At 49.0% G+C, this 19,678-nt stretch overlaps 1 protein-coding gene across 1 annotated transcript in view; it reads right to left on the bottom strand.

Annotated features, from left to right (window-relative positions):
• Window positions 1–19,678, bottom strand: part of IL1RAPL1 (interleukin 1 receptor accessory protein like 1) — a 2,420,186-nt gene that overhangs the window by 203,301 nt on the left and 2,197,207 nt on the right. The gene's annotated exons all lie outside the window — the stretch shown is intronic.

The raw sequence follows: 19,678 nt of genomic DNA, 5'->3' as shown, positions 1-19,678 counted from the left end.
ACAGTCTAGATCTAGTGCAACGTCTAAGACAGCGAGGATACAAGAAGGAAGTGTTGAAACAGGCGACAGATAAGGCAACAAAGTTAGACAGAAGAGTAACTCTAACACCGAGAGTTAAAACCCCAAAAGAGAGGCTTTCCTTTGTAACCACTAACTCTAATCTAAACCAGGACGTATATAAAATATTATGGAAACATTGGCACCTCCTGCAAGGTGTCCCAAGCATTGGTAGTTTGGTCCAGAATAAACCAAATGTAGTTTACAGGCGTTGCAGGACTATAAGGGAAACAATATGTCCAAGTTACACATGACCGGCACGAAACAAACATAAACTATGGCTTAGTCCTAAGATGGGTTTCTTTCCATGCGGGTGTTGTAACGTGTACACAAGCGAGCCGGATGGCTAACTTTAAGTACAATACAGACAAGGCCTATGATATTAGGTTCTTCATTAACTCCCTGACTCAGTGTGTTGTATAAGTTATTGTAGGAGAGTAGGGTCTGCTATCCTATGGTCACCTCAAATTTTTGCTTTTTGCTTCATTGGTTTTTGACTTAATGTGGCTGTGGGCCTGCTAATCAGACCCACAGCCTGCTGTTCTCTCTCTAAATTCACATACATGTACTATAGGTACATAACACAATTGGAACTGGACTCCTTGTCAGCCCCTGTACCATGCACTATAGGTGCTCAGGGCATAGGTGCCACCAAGGCCTACCAGGGCCGCAGCATAGCTTTTGCCACCCCTGGCTGGTTCTTAAATTGACACAACTGGCTGATCACTCAGCTGGGGCAAGTTGGTGTAATCACCCCTTGCTTAGATATAGTATACCTATATCTAAACCTATATTTGGACACATATAAACCTATAAGTCACTCCTATGGCAGGCCTTATCAATCCTGGAGGCAGAGTGCGTGGTTTAACGTGAGATGGTGCTTGAGCATGAGCTGAGCCTGTCTGCAGCTGAAGGGAACAAGTCCCTAAGCTGTTCCGGAATAATGCCATACCATATACTATTAAGTGCATTATAATCCATCGCGGTTATATGTTAACCCCTTCGATGCTGATGACGGAGCGGTTCCGTCATCAGCATCGGTTGGGCTGTGCTGATGACGGAACCGTTCCGTCATCAGTACAGCCCTGGGGGGGAGCGCTGGCGCTCCCCCCCTTGTGCAGGGATCTTCGTTGTTTTGCTGGGGTGGCATCGGAAGACCTTCCGCTGCCACCCCCTGGCCCCCCCACACTTCCTGGTGACGTCAGCCCGCACAGCGCGCGCCGACGTCATCAGGAAGCGCTGGACGCGCTGGAAGCCATTTGTTTCCAGCGCGTCCAGCAAACAGGTGCGTTTTTGGTGCTCCGGTGGGGCGGTTTTCGGTGCCTTGAGGCATCGGGGGGAGGAAACTGTGTTTCCTCTCCCCTGATGTCCCAATGCAGGGCATTCCTGGTGCACGATCGCGCACAGCATCACAATCGTGCACCAGGAATGCCCCACTAGACACCAGGGATTGTGTTTCTGTGGCTTGTTATGTGCTGGAAGCGACCCCTTGGGCAAGGGTCGCTTCCAATTTTGGGGCAAATCATTTTTCAGACTTTTCTGCCCCCCCTGGGGCAGATCGGCCGTTTTTTGGGCCGATCTGCAACCAGCGGGGGGCAGAAAAGCCCACTAGACACCAGGGATGTGTTTACATTGGTAAAGGAAGAGACCCCTTGGGGAAGGGTCGCTTCCTAGTGGGCTATATTTATTTTTTAGACTTTTCTGTCCCCCCTGGGGGCAAATCGGCCGTTTTTTGGGCCGCATCTGGACCCAGGGGGGGGCAGAAAAGCCCACTAGATACCAGGGAATAATTTATATTTATAAAGGAAGCGACCCCTTGGGCAAGGGTCGCTTCCTTAGGGGGATAAATGATTTTTCAGACTTTTCTGCCCACCCTGGGGCAGATCGGCCGTTTTTTTGGCCGATCTGCACCCGGGGGGGGGGGGCAGAAAAGCCCATTAGACACCAGGGATTTGCTTACATTTGCAAAGGAAGCGACCCTTTGGGGAAGGGTCGCTTCCTAGTGGGCCATATTTATTTTTTAGACATTTCTGTCCCCCCTGGGGGCAGATCGGCCATTTTCTGGGCCGCATCTGGACCCAGGGGGGGCAGAAAAGCCCACTAGATACCAGGGATTTATTTATATTTATAAAGGAAGCGACCCCTTGGGCAAGGGTTGCTTCCTTAGGGGGATAAATTATTTTTCAGACTTTTCTGCCCCCCCCTGGGGCAGATCGGCCTTTTTTTCGGCCGATCTGCACCCAGGGGGGGGGCAGAAAAGCCCACTAGTCACCAGGGATTTGTTTGTTTTTGAAAAGGAAGCGACCCCTTGGGGAAGGATCGCTTCCTAGTGGCCCTAATTTTTTTTAGACTTTTCTGCCCCCCCTGGAGGCAGATCGTCCGTTTTTTGGGCCGCATCTGGACCCAGGGGGGGCAGAAAAGCCCACTAGACACCAGGGATTGGATTATATTTATAAAGGAAACGACCCCTTGGGCAAGGGTCGCTTCCAGGGGGCATTATAAATATTGTAGACTGTTCTGCCCCCCCTGGGGGCAGATCAACTGTTTTTTTTTTACCGTTTCTGGACCCAGGGGGGATAGAATAGCCCACTAGACTCCAGGTTTTTTTTTTATAGGGAGCGACCCCTTGGCCAAGGGTTGCTTCCTTGGGCCCATTTGTTTTCAAAAGTATGTTCTGCCGTGTCTTTATCTGGCCTCTCTGCCCTCCGTAGGGTTGCTTTCAGGGGGCCCACGTTTATAATGATTTATAATCTTCCCCCCTTGGGGACAGACACCCCATTTGTGACATACCCTGTGACATAGCCTGTTGTAATGTGTGTTGTTTTTGTTTCTTCTAATGTGTATTGTTTTTTTTCTCTTTAGAGTGTTGCAGTGTGCGGTTCCGTTACTGGTGGTTCTGTTGTTCTGCTATTTCTGTAGTTGTATGTGTTTGGTAAGAGACCTATTTTTTGTTCAATTGTACTGTAATTGTATTTTTTTGCAAAGTGTGTAGTAATACGAGTATGTTTGGTTTCTGTTTGTTGTGATTGTAAAACATGTTTTGCATTTGTTTTTGATGTGTCCTTCTGTAGATGTAAGTTTATTTTCTTCTTCTTTCTAGTGGGATATCGTTGCCTCTTTGCTGTGTCTTTGCAGAGTAGGTGCTGGTGAGTGTAGTTGCGTCTTGTAAGTGAATTGTATATATTTTCTAAATTAGTTTTTTTTTTAAAAGGCTTACATTTTTTATCTTACTTTGCGCAGTGTTGGGGTTGTTGAGTTGTTTGTGCAGACTCCTTTATTTGTAAGGATAATGGCTAGCCGCCGGATTACTGCTCAGCAAGTTGTTGGATTGCTTTTTGATTCTTCCTCTGACCATGGTCCAGAGTCTGACTCTGATTCTGATCCAGGGGTGGGAGGTGAAGATTCAGGTAGTGAGTTTTCTCTACACATGGCTTCATCTGATGTTGAAGACACTCTGAGTGCTGATGAAGCTACTTTTGGTGTGGATGATGTGCCTGTGGTTGCAGAGGACATTGCTGCACCTGTGGTTGCGGAGGACATTGTTGTGCCTGTGGTTGCGGAGGACATTCATGTGCCAATAGTGCGGCAAGAGACATCTGGGCTGCAGCCTGGGGCTGCTAGACTTCCAGTTGGTGCAGTGAGACGAGAGGCAGCTGGGCGGCAGCCTGCGGCTGCAAGACTTGACGTTGAAAGTTCTGACCTCTGGGTTGCACCAGGCATGGTGCAGCCGGCATTGCCTGAATTTACTGGTGTTCCAGGGTGTAGGGTGAACACTGAAAACTTTTTGCCTATTGATTTTTTCAAGTTGTTTATGGATGATGTGTTTTTGGCAGAGATTGTAGAGCAGACTAATTTGTATGTTGAAAATTTTTTGAGGGTGAACAGTGCCAGCCTTAAGCCCCACGCTAGAGCTACCCGGTGGACTCCCACAAATTTGGAGGAGATGAAAAAGTTTTTGGGTTTAACTTTTTTGATGGGCTTGCTTAGGAAACCATCAATGGCTTCATATTGGTCTACTAGTCCCTTGATGGCAACAGCTATATTTCCGGCAGTCATGAGTCGTGATAGGTATTTGCTTCTGCTTCGGATGATGCATTTTGTTGACAATAGTCTTGCTTTGCCACAAGATCACCCTGATTGTGACCGTCTTTTCAAGATTCGGCCTGTCATTGATCATTTCGTTGATCGATTTTCTGAGATCTTTTATCCTGGGAAAGAAATTGCAGTGGACGAGTCTTTGCTGTTGTTCAAAGGCCGCTTGGTATTTCGGCAATACATTCCTAGTAAGAGGGCACGCTATGGAATCAAACTGTATATGCTGTGTGACAGTGAGACTGGATATGTCTCTAATTTCAGGGTGTACACTGGTAAGGAATCCAGGATTAACCCCCCTGGTTGTCCGTCGACTTTTGGAGTGACTGATAAAATTGTGTGGGAACTTGGTCGTGGATTTTTTAACAAAGGCCATCATTTGTATGTCGATAACTTCTACACTGGTGTGCGGTTGTTCAGGGAATTGGGCAAAGTGGACACTGTTGCTTGTGGCACAATCCGCTCAAACCGTAAAGGTTTCCCAAAGAACTTGTTTGTCGGAAGCTTGCTCGGGGACAGTGCAGTGCATTGCGTTGTGAGGAGCTTCTAGCTGTGAAGTTTTCAGACAGGAGAGATGTCTACATGTTGACTACAATACATGATGAAAGCACTGAACCGGTGACTGTTTGGGGTCAGGTTGCAGAAGTGCGCAAACCTGTGTGCATAATGCACTACAATAAGTACATGGGTGGTGTTGACAGAGTAGATCAGAGGTTGGAACCGTATGCTGCTCTTCGTAAGGCTTACATTTGGTACAAGAAGTTGGCTATCCATCTTTTCCACTTGGCAACCTTTAATGCTTTTGTTGTGTTCCAGAAATCTTGTCCCCAGTCAAAGATGTCTTTTGAAAAGTTTCAGGAGTCTGTAATAGGCAGCCTTGTTTTAGTGGAACAGGCAAGTGTTCCTAGAGTTGGAGTGGTGGAGGATATTGCCAGATTGAAAGATTGCCACTTTCCTGATACAATTCCTTCTACAACCTCAAAAGACTTTCCCAGTCGGAGATGTAGAGTCTGTTGGCGAAGAGGTTTGCGGAAGGAGGTTCGTATGTACTGCCCTGACTGCCCTTCAAACCCCGGGCTGTGTGTACCTGCTTGTTTTAGATTGTACCACACGCAAAATAATTTTTGGGAGTATCAATGAGTGGTAAAGTGAACTGGTTGGTCTTATTGTTCAGTTTCAAAGTTTGCATTTGTGTAGTCTTTTTAGTTTAGTTGTTGAGTTAGTAGATTTGTATCAATTTGCAATTTGTTTTTGTTTTTGTTTTATTTAAAAAAAAAACTAAAGTATGATGTTGGTTTGCGTGTAGTGTTCATTATCTGACGGTGTGCATGGTTTGGCGCTTGGCTGCCGGTGTCTGTGGACTGGTGCTTGTCTGGCGGTGTCTGTGGACTGGTGCTTGGCTGGCGGTGTGCGTGGTCTGGTGTTTTGTTGGCCGTGTGCGTGCTCTTGCGCTTGCCTGGTGTTGTGTTTGGATTTGTCCTTGGCTGGTGGTGTGCGTGGAGTGGCGCTTGGCTGGTGGTGTGTGTGGAGTGGCGCTTGGCTGGTGGTGTGCGTGGAGTGATACTTGGCTGTCTATGCACAAAGTGGTGCTTGGCTGGCGGTGTGTGTGGAGTTGCGCTTGGCTGGTGGTGTGTGTGGAGTGGCGCTTGGCTGGTGGTGTGTGTGGAGTGGTGCTTGGCTGGTGGTGTGCGTGGAGTGCTACTTGGCTGTCTGTGCACGGAGTGGTGCTTGCCTGGCGGTGTTTGTGGAGTGGCGCTTGGCTTGCGGTGTGCGTGGAGTGGTGCTTGGCTGGTGGTGTGTGTGGAGTGGTACTTGGCTGTCGGTGTGCGCTGAGTGGTGTTTGGCTGGCGGTGTGCATGGTCCGGTGCTTGGATGGTGGTGCGCGTGGAGTGGCGCTTGGCTGGCGGTGTGTGTGGAGTGGTACTTGGCTGTCTGTGCACGGAGTGGTGCTTGGCTGGCATTGTGTGTGGAGTACCGCTTGGCTTGCAGTGTGCGTGGAGTGTTTCTTGGCTGGTGGTGTGTGTGGAGTGGTACTTGGCTGTCGGTGTGTGCTTACTGGTGTTTGGCTAGTGGTGTGCATGGTCTGGTGCTTGGATGGTGGTGTCGGTGGACTGGCGCTTGGCTGGCGGTGTGTGAGTAGTTACTTTCTGTTGGTCACTACACACACTGCTAGGTGAGTGACACTCCACGCAGTCCATCATTTTGTGTTGTTGCAATGTCAGAAATGTGGGCGTGTGAAAGTGATGGGCCCTTGAATGGAGCTGACTGCTGGTGTGAGTGTTGAAATGTGATGGGTCCGCGGCTGGTGGTGTGAATGTTTTGTATGTGTCACACGTACGAAAGGTGTATGAATGGCCTGTAAAGAGGTTGGTGCCTTGACGTGGCTTTACAGCTCACGAGCTGTGAGTCAGTGGTTCAGTTTATCATACTTTCAATTATACGCAGTGTATTTCATTTTTGTGAAATTACTTGCGAATACAATTGTATGTACTGAATCATCACTCACCCTCGTGCCAAATCCAACCAGAATGTGTGTGTGCTTGCGGATTAGATGGCTGTGCAGTAATGTTTGTCTTTTATCTCTTTCTGAAGTAGGGTGTACCTTGTCCCTTATTGTGATTGTTGTAATGTGTTGCTGTTCTTTCCGGATGGTGTCAATGGTCTGGTTTGTATCAGTATGAAAGGTGCGTGAATGGCCTGTAAAACGGTTGGTGCCTTGTCGTGGCTTTACAGCTCACGAGTTGCGAGTCACTGGTTCGGTTTTTATGCATTTATTTATTGACAGAGCATTTCATTTTTTGAAATATCTTGTTAATAAAATTTTATGTACTGAACCATCACTCGCCCTCGTGCCAAATCCAACCTGTATGTGTGTGTCTTTGAGGATAGTTAGCCGTGCCTTGAATGTTTGACTTTTGAGTAACTCTGTTACGGTGTACATTATAGCTATAAATAACTTACTAAATTTAGTTATTATTGTTAAACCATGAAAGTATATGGTCATGTCTTTCTGGTGAATTCTATTGTTGATTTTTATCCAGAATCTCCTGCAAACTTGAAATTGTCTGTCACAATTTCCTTGAATCACATGCTCTCAAATTGAAAACTTAATTCTCCACCGTACGATTTGGACCGTTTCCTGTTGCAGCCACTATGCCTACCCACGCAAGTGAGGTACCATTTTTATCGGGAGACCTGGGGGAACGCTGGGTGGAAGGAAATTTGTGTGAGCCCAGTGATGCCACGCTTTCCCATGCACAAAAGTGTGAAAAAAATGATTTTTTTTTAGCTAAAATTGAGGTTTGCAAGGGATTCTGAGTAAAGGAACGTTGAAGGATCCACGCAAGCCATACCTCCTTGGAATCCCCCGGGTGTCTACTTTTCAGAAATGTGTGGGTTTGGTAGGTTTCCCTAGATGGCCTTCTAGCACGGGGCCAAAAACCCAGGTAACCCCTCTTGCAAAAGCTGGTGGTATTGAATGTCAATACCGCCAGCTTTTGCAAGAGGGGTTACCTGGGTTTTTGGCCCCGTGCTAGACGGCCATCTGGGGAAACCTACCAAACCCATACATTTCTGAAAAGTAGACATCCGGGGGCTTCCAAGGAGGTATGGCTTGCGTGGATCCTTTAACGTTCCTTTTCCCAGAATCCCTTGCAAACCTCAATTTTTGCTGGAAAAATCAGTTTTTTCACACTTTTTATGTGTGGGAAAGCGTATCGTCACTGGGCTCACACAAATTTCCTCCCACCCAGCGTTCCCCCAGGTCTCCCGATAAAAATGGTACCTCACTTGCGTGGGTAGGCATAGTGGCTGCAACAGGAAACGGTCCAAATCGTACGGTGGAGAAATTACAATAACCAATAGCAACATTACCTTTTTTTTGGGGGGTAGGATTGAGTTTTTGGACCGGGGCTCGGCAGGCATCTTTGGAAACTACCAAACCCAAACAGTTCTGAAAACTAGACACCCGGGGGAGTCCAGGGTGGTATGGCATGCGTGGGTCCCCCAATATTTTCCTACCCAGAAATCCCTGCAAACCATAAATTTAGGTTAAAAAAAACAGTTTTCCATACATTTTTGCCTGGGATCTCCGTGTCGGCACAAATGTCCTACCACCCAGCGTTCCCCTTGTTCTCCTGAGAAAAATGATACCTCACTTGTGTGGGTGGGCCAAAGGCCTGTGTCTAAGGCAGGGGGGCTTAATTTGTAAAACTTAAATACTACTTTTTCAAAATTCATTTTCGGACTGTTCTGCTTTGGGGCACCCACACAAGCGAGGTATCCTTTTACTCGGGAGAACAAGGTGAACGCTGGGTGGTAGGACATTTTTGCTGGCACGGAGATCCCACGCAAAAAAGTTTGGAAAAGTGATATTTTTACCTAATTTTAAGGTTTGCAAGAAGTCCCTGGACTCCCCCGGGTGTCTACTTTTCAGAACTGTTTGGGTTTGGTACTTTCCAAAGAATACCACGAGCCCCGGGCCAAAAACTCAGGTGCCCCCCCCAAAAATCAAGGTTGTTTTGCAATTGGGTATTGTAAATTCACCACCGTACAATTTGAACCGTTTCCTGTTGCAGCCACTATGCCTACCCACGCAAGTGAGGTACCATTTTTATCGGGAGACCAGGGGAAACGCTAGGTGGGTAGAAATTTGTTATTTCACGCAGATTCCAGTACTTTCGACAACAGAAATGTGAGGAAAATTTGTTTTTTTTGTCAAAATCTTAGCTTTGCAAGGGATTCTGGGTAACAAAACCTGAGGGTAGGCAGAGGAGTCACCCCATCCTGAATTTCCCTGGGTGTCTAGTTTTCAAAAAAGTATAGGTTTGCTAGGTTTACCTAGGTGCTGGCAGAGCTGGGGCGCAAAAACAAAAGGTAGTTTTTTTGTTCAAAAAGTGCAAGATTTCACTGGGAAATTGAGGTGCGACCATGTTGCGAATTGCGCTGTTTCATGTCGCAGCCACTATGCCTACCCACGCAAGTGAGGTACCATTTTTTTTCGGGAGACCTGGGGGAATGCTGGGTGGGTGGAAATTTGTTGATCCACGCAGATTCCAGAACTTTCCCCCACAGAAATGTGAGGAAAATGTGTTTTTTTTGTCAAAATCTTAGCTTTGCAAGGGATTCTGGGTAACAAAACCTGGGGGTAGGCAGACGAGTCACCCCATCCTGAATTTCCCTGGGTGTCTAGTTTTCAAAAATGTATAGGTTTGCTGGGTTTCCCTAGGTGCTGGCAGAGCTAGGGCGCAAAAACAAAAGGTAGTCTCTTTGTCCAAAAAGCGCAAAATTTCACTGGGAAATTGAGGTGCGACCACGTTGCGTTTTGCGCTGTTTCATGTTGCAGCCACTATGCCTACCCACGCAAGTGAGGTACCATTTTTTTCGAGAGACCTGGGGATACGCTGGGTGGGTGGAAATTTGTTGATCCACGCAGAGTCCAGAACTTTCCACCACAGAAATGTCAGGAAAATGTGTTTTTTTGTCAAAATCTTAGATTTGCAAGGGATTCTGGGTAACAAAACCTGGGGATAGGCAGACGAGTCACCCCATCCTGAATTTCCCTGCGTGTCTAGTCTTCAAAAATGTATAGGTTTGCTGGGTTTCCCTAGGTGCTGGCAGAGCTAGGGCGCAAAAACAAAAGGTAGTCTCTTTGTCCAAAAAGCACAAAATTTCACTGGGAAATTGAGGTGCGACCACGTTGCGTTTTGCGCTGTTTCATGTCGCAGCCACTATGCCTACCCACGCAAGTGAGGTACCATTTTTTTTGGGAGACCTGGGGGAACGCTGGGTGGGTGGAAATTTGTTATTTCACACAGATTCCAGTACTTTTCACCACAGAAATGTGAGGAAAATGTGTTTTTTTTGTCAAAATCTTAGCTTTGCAAGGGATTCTGGGTAACAAAACCTGGGGGTAGGCAGATGAGTCACCCCATCCTGAATTTCCCTGGGTGTCTAGTTTTCAAAAATGTATAGGTTTGCTGGGTTTCCCTAGGTGCTGGCAGAGCTAGGGCGCAAAAACAAAAGGTAGTCTCTTTGTCCAAAAAGCGCAAAATTTCACTGGGAAATTGAGGTGCGACCACGTTGCGTTTTGCGCTGTTTTATGTCGCAGCCACTATGCCTACCCACGCAAGTGAGGTACCATTTTTTCGGAGAGACCTGGGGGAACGTTGGGTGGGTGGAAATTTGTTGATCCACGCAGATTCCAGAACTTTTCACCACAGAAATGTCAGGAAAATGTGTTTTTTTTGTCAAAATCTTAGCTTTGCAAGGGATTCTGGGTAACAAAACCTGGGGATAGGCAGACGAGTCACCCCATCCTGAATTTCCCTGGGTGTCTAGTTTTTAAAAATGTATAGGTTTGCTGGGTTTCCCTAGGTGCTGGCAGAGCTAGGGCGCAAAAACAAAAGGTAGTCTCTTTGTCCAAAAAGCACAAAATTTCACTGGGAAATTGAGGTGCGACCACGTTGCGTTTTGCGCTGTTTCATGTCGCAGCCACTATGCCTACCCACGCAAGTGAGGTACCATTTTTTTCGAGAGACCTGGGGATACGCTGGGTGGGTGGAAATTTGTTGATCCACGCAGATTCCAGAACTTTCCACCACAGAAATGTCAGGAAAATGTGTTTTTTTGTCAAAATCTTAGCTTTGCAAGTGATTCTGGGTAACAAAACCTGGGGATAGGCAGACGAGTCACCCCATCCTGAATTTCCCTGCGTGTCTAGTTTTCAAAAATGTATAGGTTTGCTGGGTTTCCCTAGGTGCTGGCAGAGCTAGGGCGCAAAAACAAAAGGTAGTCTCTTTGTCCAAAAAGCGCAAAATTTCACTGGGAAATTGAGGTGCGACCACGTTGCGTTTTGCGCTGTTTCATGTCGCAGCCACTATGCCTACCCACGCAAGTGAGGTACCATTTTTTTTGGGAGACCTGGGGGAACGCTGGGTGGGTGGAAATTTGTTATTTCACGCAGATTCCAGTACTTTCCACCACAGAAATGTGAGGAAAATGTGTTTTTTTTGTCAAAATCTTAGCTTTGCAAGGGATTCTGGGTAACAAAACCTGGGGGTAGGCAGATGAGTCACCCCATCCTGAATTTCCCTGGGTGTCTAGTTTTCAAAAATGTATAGGTTTGCTGGGTTTCCCTAGGTGCTGGCAGAGCTAGGGCGCAAAAACAAAAGGTAGTCTCTTTGTCCAAAAAGCGCAAAATTTCACTGGGAAATTGAGGTGCGACCACGTTGCGTTTTGCGCTGTTTTATGTCGCAGCCACTATGCCTACCCACGCAAGTGAGGTACCATTTTTTCGGAGAGACCTGGGGGAACGTTGGGTGGGTGGAAATTTGTTGATCCACGCAGATTCCAGAACTTTTCACCACAGAAATGTCAGGAAAATGTGTTTTTTTTGTCAAAATCTTAGCTTTGCAAGGGATTCTGGGTAACAAAACCTGGGGATAGGCAGACGAGTCACCCCATCCTGAATTTCCCTGGGTGTCTAGTTTTCAAAAATGTATAGGTTTGCTGGGTTTCCCTAGGTGCTGGCAGAGCTAGGGCGCAAAAACAAAAGGTAGTCTCTTTGTCCAAAAAGCACAAAATTTCACTGGGAAATTGAGGTGCGACCACGTTGCGTTTTGCGCTGTTTCATGTCGCAGCCACTATGCCTACTGTGAGAAGTTGGCCCGATATGCAACGTTCGCTATTCTAGCGACCGCTATGTATCGTTCCAACGACCCTTATGGTGTTTGGTTGTAAGTCAACCTATAGACCAGCTATCCTAGTAGCGTGGATACGAGCAGTCTAAGGCTAAAGACTCGAGAGGGCGCGTTAAGCCAGCTGTTTACCACACATGTACCCCTTGAACACCCAGTGAAAGGACACCACACAAGTGTTATGAAAATAAACAGTATATTTATTAAGAATCACAACAGCCCTGTACTCTTTATGAGGACAGGGTACTAAGCACAAACCAAATCTCTTAGGAAAATACTTCAAGTGCACAGTTTAAAGACAAGTGTCCGAGGACACGGAAAGGTTAAGGCAAGTCGGAAGCGAGGGACTCGGGACCCTAGAGTAAGGAGGCTATGCAGGCACCGAAATGCCGAGTTACCTAGCCACGAGGGCTGCGGCTGCACAAGTCTTACAGGCGTCGGGGTCTTCGCTGACGAGCCAGGAGCCGGAAGAAAAAGGAGTTGCTGGCCGGCGACCAGTGGTGTATAGTTCGTAGAGATTGATGAAACCTGAAAGCAGAGGGGACCAAGTTCGTACTACTAGCCAGTAGTCAGAGGGTACCAGGAAGGCACCAGTTGGCCGTCACCTCGACCAGGTGAGTGGGTGACGCTAGGCTCTGCAGTCTCACGGACCAGGAGGCGTTGTCGGCGACCACGGTGGAGGTGCGAGCTGTCCCACGACGGATGTCGCTGTCGGCGTCTTGGGTGGACCAGGAGGGTCCGGGGTGCTTCTCAAAAGATGGAAGCAGGGGCCAGTCTGGAGCAACCAGACCGGCAGTGTTGATTCTTGGTCGTCGTCACAGAAGGGCACAAGCCAACGGCAAGTGACCAGACAACGTGCTGAGCAGCGAGCAGAAGGGCCCCACGCAGATCGTGGAGTTGCTGGGAGACTGCACTTCGGTGCTGGAGCGGCTCAGGGTCGGGGCTTCTCGGACCCCAGAGCACTCACCAGAGAGTTACCTCGATGGTCGTGCTGGTTTTTAAGAGCGTGCAGGTTCTGATGATGGCCGGTCCCTCGAGGTCTCGTCGCACCCACAGATCACAGCTGAGCTGATGACGTGGGTAGAGGTCAGAGGTGCCAGGGAAGCCGGTTCTCGTCGAGCTGGGCCGTCGGATTCCTTGAGGAAGGACTTACAGCAAACCGCAGAGTTCTTAGATGGTGCCCGCTGATGCAGGGTGACTACTCCTTAGTCACAAGGGAGAAATCTTAAGAAGAGTCTTGAAGTCCTTTCGTAGAAAGTATTCTTGATTCAAAGATGATCTAATTTGGAAGGGTCCCCGCTCCGGCCTTTATCCTAAAGAAAGGGGTGGGTACATGACTAGGTCCTGCCCTAAGGGTGGGACCAGGAAGGGGGGTAGTTACACCCCTCTCCCCTGCCGGACTTTCCCCAGGCCAGGGCTGTCGCCCCTGGAACTGGTTCTAACCGGCAGATGCGTAGTGAGCACCGGGGTGCCACTCCGCAGTCACCTTCTCGCAAAAGCCCTACCTACCCAGAATACACAAACCCTGTCTGGGACGGTGCGAACACCGCCCTCGACAGGAAACCCTTTGTCCAAGTGCTCCTCGCTGGAAGGACTCCCAGCCGCAGGAGGTCAGACTTGTGTCTGTGGTGGCAGCATCCATTTTGTGGAGCTGAGGCTTTCGTTAACTTTAACCGGGGTTCACAGTTACGTACATGTCGTGTCCCTCTAGAAGGGCGGAATGCTAACCTCGTCGCCAGAGTTGGTGAGAGGGCAGCATCCCGATTCGTATGACACCTTCCTCGACATGTCTTGATAACGCGACACCGAAGTTACCGATATGGTACGCGTTATCATGGAACAGCCATTGGGTCTTGATTCCGCAAGCTGCAACCGGGCTCGGCTCGGGCCAGAGCTTAGTTCACACGAGCCCATGCACTCTGCCTTCAGGATTGTCAAGGCCTGCCATAGGAGTGACTGATAGGAACTCGGGTGTCCATTGGAGGGTTAGATATAGGACTACTATATCTAAAGCAAAGGGTGATTACACGACTTTGCCCCAGCTGTCATGCAGCCAGTTGTGTCAAATTTAGGAGGCCAGCCAGGGGTGGCATAATACATGCTGCAGCCCCTGGCGGCCCTGGGTACACCTACGCCCTGGGTTACAGGGTCTGACGAGGTGGCCCAGTACCAATTGGTAAATGCACCTAGGGTACATCTCGTAATTTAGAAAGAGAACAGCCAGGCTGTGGGTCTGATTGGCAGGCCCACAGCCAGAGAAAGTCGTAAACCAGTGAAACAAAAGCGAAAAATCTGGGCGATCATGGGATTGCAGACCCTACTCTCCTACATGACCCCCCCCCAAACGTCGGAACAACTAACTAACCTTGACCAGGTAAGTCTTCTTGTTCTAAGTGGAAATATCTGGAGAGCCCATCGGCATTGCCATGATCAGTACCAGGTCTATGTTCCACTGTGAAGTCCATCCCCTGTAGGGAAATGGACCACCTAAGCAGTTTGGGGTTTTCACCCTTCATCTGATTTAGCCACAAGAGGGGCTTATGGTCGGTCTGAATCTTGAAGTGAGTGCCAAACAAGTATGGCCTCAGCTTCTTCAGGGCCCAAACCACAGCAAAGGCCTCCCTCTCAATAGCTGACCAATTCTTCTCTCTAGGGGTCAGCCGTCTGCTTATAAAAGCAATGGGCTGGTCTTGACCATCAAAATTCAGTTGAGAAAGAACAGCTCCCACACCCAACTCAGAAGCATCTGTTTGGACAATGAATGGTTTGGAGTAGTCCGGACTCTTGAGGATAGGTGCCGTGCACATGGCCTGCTTTAGGTCATCGAATGCTTTTTGACAGCTCGCTGTCCACTGAACCTTTTTTGGCATTTTCTTACTTGTCAGTTCGTTTAATGGTGTCACGATGGAACCATAGTTCCTGACAAACTTCCTGTAGTAACCAGTCAGGCCCAAGAAAGCTCGAACCTGAGTCTGGGTGGTTGGAGGAGCCCAGTCCCTGATTGACTGTATCTTGCTCTCCAGTGGCTGAACCTGACCTCCACCGACAAGGTGGCCCAGGTATACAACCTGTGTCTGCCCTATCTGGCACTTGGTGGCCTTGATAGTGAGACCTGCTGCTTGCAGTGCCTCTAACGTCTTCCGCAGGTGGACCAGGTGATCCTCCCAGGTGGAGCTAAAGACAGCAATATCGTCAAGATATGCCGCACAGAAGTCATCCAGCCCAGTAAGGACATGATTCACCAACCGTTGGAAGGTGGCAGGTGCATTTTTCAGACCAAAGGGCATCACCACGAACTGATAATGCCCACCAGGGGTTGAAAATGCTGTCTTAGGCTTGGCGTCCTCAGCTAACCTGATTTGCCAATACCCAGCTGTCAGATCAAACGTACTTAAGTAGTTGGCCGAAGCCAATCTATCGATAAGCTCGTCTGCCCTTGGTATTGGGTGGGCGTCAGTCTTAGTGACTGCATTGAGACCCCTGTAGTCTACGCAAAACCTCATCTCTCTCTTACCACCCTGGGTGTGAGGTTTCGGCACTAGAACTACGGGACTAGCCCAAGGGCTATCCGAGGGTTCAATGACTCCCAGCTCCAACATTTTCTGCACTTCACTTTTGATGCAGTCTCTGACGTGATCAGGCTGCCTGTAGATTTTACTCTTTACGGGCAAGCTGTCACCAGTGTCGACCTCATGGGTGCACCAATCGGTCTGACTGGGTGTCAGAGAAAACAGATGTCGGAACGACTGAAGAACCTGTTTACAGTCGCTCTGTTGATGTTCGGAGAGGCTGCCGCAAAAGACAACACCATCTACCGAGCCATCGTCAGGATTCTGAGAGAGCAGGTCGGGGAGAGGGTCACTCTCCTCCTCCTGTCCTTCATCTATGGCCATGAGCAAACTCATGTCCTTCCTGTCGACATATGCTTTTAACCTGTTGACATGAAGCACCCTGTGGGGGCTCCGGGGAGTTCCCAGGTCGACCAGGTAGGTGACCTCTCCCTTTTTCTCCAGGATGGTGTGGGGCCCGGACCATTTGTCCTTGAGTGCTGCTGGGGCCACTGGCTCCAACACCCACACCTTCTGTCCGGGCTGGTAAACAGTCAAGACAGCCTTTTGGTCATGCCAAGCTTTTTGGAGTTCTTGGCTGGCCTTAAGGTTTTCGGATGCCTTTTCCATGTATTCAGCCATCCGCGAGCGGAGACCGAGCACATAGTCCACTATGTTGGTTGCCGCCTTTTTGAGAGGTCTCTCCCATCCTTCCTTCACCAAACACAGGGGTCCTCTTACAGGATGCCCGTACAAAAGTTCAAAAGGGCTGTAGCCAACCCCCTTTTGTGGGACTTCTCTGTAGGCGAACAAGAGGCAGGGGATCAGGACGTCCCATCTACGCCGAAGCTTTTCCGGTAGTCCATGAATCATCCCTTTTAGGGTCCTGTTGAATCTCTCAACAAGCCCATTGCATTGTGGATGATAGGGTGTAGTGAATTTGTAGTTGACACCACATTCCTTCCACATAGCAGTTAAGTAGCTCGACATAAAGTTTGCACCTCTGTCAGAGACGACCTCCTTAGGAAAGCCCACCCTGGAGAACACTCCAACTAGGGCTCTTGCCACGACAGGTGCTGTAGTGGTCCTAAGGGGAATAGCTTCAGGATACCTGGTGGCATGATCCACTACCACCAGTATAAACTTGTGCCCTGATGCTGTCGGTGGTTCCATGGGACCGACGATGTCGATCCCCACCCGTTCAAAGGGCACCCCCACCACAGGCATTGGTATAAGGGGGGCCTTTGTCGTGCCACCTGACTTACCACTGGCTTGGCAAGTGACACAGGAGCGGCAAAACTCCTTGGTATCTTCGTTCATGTGAGGCCAGTGAAAGTGCGAGACAAGCCTGTCCCACGTTTTCGTCTGGCCTAAGTGACCTGCTAAGGGAATCTCGTGGGCCAAGGTAAGTAGGAAACCACGCTGAGACAAGGGGACGACCAGCCTCCTGGTCATGCCAGGCTTGGGGTCTCTTGACTCAGTGTACAGGAGTCCATCTTCCCAGTATACCTTGTGGGTACCTGTGGCGTTCCCAGCAGCCTCAGCAGCAGCCTGCTGTCTGAGGGGTTCAAGAGAAGGGCAGACTAACTGGTCCTTCCCCAGGTCTTCCCTTGAGGGTCCCCCTGAGCCCAAGAATTCAACTTGATCAAGTTCGAACTCTCTCGGCTCAGTTTCCCTCAATTCCTGTAGGTCAGCCTCCTCTGAGACTTGATCCTCGACCTGGGGCAAGGGGGAAGGCGCAGCCTTAACCCTACTGCTCTTTTTCTTGGGAGGTGTATGGTCCGTTGTTCCAGGATCCAGCACCTGTTCAGTGGGGCATTTCCTGACCTGTGACCTAGTCACAGCGAACACATGTGCTGGCAAACCTAACATTTCCATGTGAGTCCGGTGCTCCACTTCTGACCATTGTGACGACTCCAAATCATTGCCCAACAAACAATCCACTGGGAGGTCTGGACTAACTACAACCTTCTTTTGGCCAGTTACCCCTCCCCAGGAGAAAGCTACAATTGCCATACTGTGATTGGTAGTGACATTGCTTGCATTGGTCACCAGGAATTCTTTACCTGGCATGATCTGTCCAGGGTCCACAAAGTTAGGCGTCACCATGGTGACGCTGGCACAAGTGTCCCTATAGGCCTGAGCCATCTTTCCATTTATAAAAGGCGTCTGTCTGTATTTGCCCAAAGTATTGGGGCTTACGTCAGGGGACACGTCCACGTCCCCTGTACTGACAAGGACAGCCTGAGTGAGTGTGCCAACTAAGTTGTCACGCCCCTCAGAACCCAGGGTTAACCCTACTAAACCCTTGGGAGGCGCACTACCACTGCTGACTGTACTAGGGGGCACAGGTGCCTTAGGGGCTGCAGTGGCAGGAGTCTGCCCTCCTCCTTTCTTGGTGCACTCACTAAACCAGTGAGATTTACTTTTACAGTACTGGCACCATCGTTTGGATTGGCCTTCTTTCTTCTTTTGGGGAGCCTGACCCCCACCCTCTTTGGGTTGTTGGGGACCTGTCGAAGACTTCTGGTCATTTTGTTCCCCCTTAGAATCTTTACCCTTCTGGTCTGCTTTCTTCTGACCACCTTGATTCTGGCCCTGGTTCTGTTTAACTCTCGTACGAACCCATTTGTCTGCCTTCTGCCCCAATTCTTGAGGAGAGGTCAGATCCGAGTCGACAAGATGCTGATGCAACAACTGGTTCTGACAATTGTTTAAAATTTGTTCTCTCATCATCAAATTATACAATCCTTTGTAATCAGTAACCTTACTGCCCAGCAACCAGCCCTCAAAAGCCTTAGTGGCACAATCGACGAAATCAGACCAATCTTGAGACTGCGTTTTCTGGGTATCCCTGAACAGCACCCTGTACTGCTCAGTGGTTAGGCCGAACCCTTCAACGAGTGTGTTCTTCAAGACTTGGTAATTGTTAGCGTCCTCTACCCTTGTGGTGAGGAGCTTGTCTCTTCCTTTACCTTCAAAGGAGAGCCACAAGATAGCTGCCCACTGACTCTGGGGAACGCCTTGCACAGTGCAGGCCCTCTCCAAAGCAGTAATCCATTTGTGGATGTCGTCCCCTTGTTTAAAGGGGGGCACTATCTTCCCAAGGTGCTTCGTATCGAAACTCCTTTCCCTATTACTAGGTACATTGCTGCCACCAGTGGGGACTGCCCCACTTAACTGTTGCTCTCTAGCGAAAGCAAGCTTTTCCTTGGCCAGGGCAAGTTCTTCCCTTTCGATCCGCAGATTAGCTGCCCTTTCCTTCGCTTCGTACACTCTCCTCTGAGGGGACGTCATCCCTCTTTGAGAAGAGTTGTGAGAGCCGTTGGTATGAAGGGATCTGCCAGAGCCTCTTGATAGAGATCTGGCTCGTCCATTCCCCATGTTAAGCGGAACCGACAGTAGCGCCGGGGTTCCCCCAGTACTACTATCGTGTCTGCTTAAGTTGGACCGTGTTAGTCTGACGACTTCTACCTGTCCCTTATCTGCCTCGTCCCCAGAGAGATCCTCATCCTCATCCTCCTCCACATCCCCGTTCTCGGTTGCGAGGTGAATGAGGTCAGGATCGTCCCGGGTTCCCTCGAGGGGAGGCATGTCTCCTTCTGGATTAGAAGGGCTAAGAAGCTTCTCAGCCTTCCTGGCATCATAAGTCTCTAGGAGACCAATCAGAAAGGAGGTGGTGGGGTTAGCCCCTTGCTTAATTTTCCTAGAGGTACATACTTGTCGTAACTCATGGAAGTTAAGCGCAGTATATCTTGACGGGATGACCTGTGGAGGGTCAACTGACACCAGGGGAGACTCGATGTTTCCTCCTGTGACCGACATACTGCTTCTAGTGTGGTGTAAGTGATGCACCTACCTACACTATGTGTTTACCTACTTTTCCCTTGCTAAGAGTTGTAGCCAAGGTGTGCTAAGCCTTGAGGAGCTACAACCGCTGGTTCAGTAGAACTCAGAGTATTCTAAGCTTTAGTTATATGGACTAACAGTACTTGTGCGATCTTTCAACAAGATATTCTTAGGATACGTGTGGTAAAACAACAGCAAGCTCAAATCCCAACCGCTGCTCACCAATGTGAGAAGTTGGCCCGATATGCAACGTTCGCTATTCTAGCGACCGCTATGTATCGTTCCAACGACCCTTATGGTGTTTGGTTGTAAGTCAACCTATAGACCAGCTATCCTAGTAGCGTGGATACGAGCAGTCTAAGGCTAAAGACTCGAGAGGGCGCGTTAAGCCAGCTGTTTACCACACATGTACCCCTTGAACACCCAGTGAAAGGA

This window comes from Lissotriton vulgaris, chromosome 8, assembly GCF_964263255.1.
Source record: "Lissotriton vulgaris chromosome 8, aLisVul1.2, whole genome shotgun sequence".
Taxonomy (NCBI): domain Eukaryota; kingdom Metazoa; phylum Chordata; class Amphibia; order Caudata; family Salamandridae; genus Lissotriton; species Lissotriton vulgaris.
This window is presented reverse-complemented; position numbering and strand designations above follow the sequence as displayed.